Source organism: Octodon degus, unplaced genomic scaffold, assembly GCF_000260255.1.
Source record: "Octodon degus isolate 3935 unplaced genomic scaffold, OctDeg1.0 scaffold00262, whole genome shotgun sequence".
Classification (NCBI taxonomy): domain Eukaryota; kingdom Metazoa; phylum Chordata; class Mammalia; order Rodentia; family Octodontidae; genus Octodon; species Octodon degus.
In genome coordinates this window covers 1,792,519-1,794,835 of record NW_004524838.1, presented here as the reverse complement: position 1 = coordinate 1,794,835, position 2,317 = coordinate 1,792,519, and positions in this window count along the sequence as shown.

Sequence of the window (2,317 nt, the reverse complement as noted above, 5' to 3'; positions counted from 1 at the left end):
AAAAAAAAAAAAAAAAAAAAGCTTACTGTGTATGACAGCTCTGGCAAAACCTGGAAGGTTTTAAAACTATGGGAATGCAGAAGCACTAATGCATATTATAGTGAAAATATACTTTTACACATCTCAGAAATGATAATTCTCTAAAACGCTCTAGCTTTAATTTGCACTGTGTGGGAACTGCGATATTGTGCTTTTCTTAACACATACTGCTCTTCTACACCCAAACACTTGCCTTTTAGCCTTCAGATCAAACCTAAAACGCAACAAGCTTTTGAGGCTTTGGGACTTGCTGGTCTTTAAAATCTCTTTGTGTCTTACTGCAATCCTCGAGTTTTATTAACAGGTTGGATTGCTTCTGTACACAGTGAAGTTGCCCAAAGGATGCGATCTTGGACTGTTCCATTGGACACAATCTGGAAGCCTCAAGGATACGTTGCCAGTTCTGTTCCTACAAAGCCGCTTTGGGGCTGCTTCCTTTTCAACAGTACTACCTGTCCCACTGCTGCATGGAACACCCACAACAGCACTAGACCGTGGGGGAAACTTCTTCCCAAGGTCAGCTAAGAGGCACCCCCATGCACCTGTCTGTCCTGGGCGTCTACTTAGCTGGCCGCCTGGCCTCATTCCTAAATTCAGCAGTCTCTAAAATGCTTTTCTATCTCTAGCTCTTACTTTTGCTGTAGTTTCACGCTAAACTAAATGCACACTGAACAAAAACAACAACTACAAAGTCCTTTGCTTTAATTCCCTTACATGGTGATAAAACACCTAGACACCAAAAGTACTACATTCATACACTTAAATCTACTAATCATGTAGAAACACATGCAGCTTATTTGGGGACTTAGTCTAAGTCTTATTTCTTTTAATCAAGGCCACAATGAATGCTAAACACAAATCTTAAAACCTTCAGTTGCACTTTCACAGGACTAGTGTGATTCAGAAATAAATAATATACACGAATAATAGAAATAATTTATGCGAATGTCCAACAACTTGAATGAATCAGACACCTGTTAAGTGCTGTTCCCAGGATGCTATGCAGTCCATGTACTAATACAATTCTTACCTATCACAGGAAAACAAGTGAATATCAAGTAGGGAACTGTAACACATGCATGTGTTGTGGCAGAGGACCAAGAGTGAAGCATACATGATGTACTTAGGTGTTGAAGAGATGTGTGACTGCTGGAATCTAATTTTTCAGACCCTTAAAAGACAAGGGATAGGGACTGGGGTTCGATCCCTGGCTTGCTGTGCTGGCCCTGCCCCTGGGGGTGCGCTGAGCTAGCAACTGAGACTGGAGGGGTGGTGCACGCCTGTAATCCCAGTGGTTGGGAGGCTGAAAACAAGAGGATCACTACAAGTCCGAGCTGTGTAGTGACACCCTGTAGACCCTGCGCTAAAATAATTTAAAAAAAGCAAAAAAACAAAAAACAAAAAACAACAAAACAAACCAAAAAACCAAAAAAATAAAAACAAAAAATCCCAGCCAAACCCTGCACCTCTGGTGGCCACATAAATAAAAGTTATTTCACTTCAAGAAGCTTAAGATCGAATGCTGAACGGTACAAAGCATATCTACAGAATTTTAACCTAAGCATACCAACAGGGTTTGGCTAGAAGCCACAGAGTCCAAAATTAAACAGCCCCGTGGCTCTCTGCTGGGTGGCACCACCCAGGATGTGGCCGTCAACATGCAGCTACGCGCACCTTTAAGAAAACCTGCACCTGCCAACCCCAACTCATAAAGTAGAGGAAGGCTCGATTTTCTGTGTAAGCAGTCACACAGAAGGTCCTCTGCACAAGGAAAGCCCATTACATGGCATCATTTTCTTATATACCTTGAATTGCTTGGCAAATAAAAAAGAACTGGAAGCTAACTAGGTATCTCCAGCCAACTGAAGAAGGTGAAATAGAAAATGAACAAAGTTTCAAAAAATTTCCAGATATGTCTTTTGCCATCAGGCATAGAGGGATGACAAAACGACAAAACAAAACAAGCAAACAAACAACGCTTTAATTATATACCTCCTCTTTAAAAAACAAAGAAGCTGAGCTTAGCACTTGAGATGCCTGGTAGAGTGCTCTGCACTGAGCCATCTACAGCATCTCTCCATACCCGAGGTCGGGAGGATTGTGTTGTACTTCAGGTACAAAGACACCCGTTGCTCCAGGGCTGCTTTACTTCCTAAGACTGCACAAGAGAGGCCTCTGAACCAGCAGCAGGGAGCCGGGCCCTGGGCCCAGGCAGCTCTAGGCTTCAGACTGACCTGCACCACAAACCTGAAAAGCCCAGTTTTTTTTTTTTTTTTTT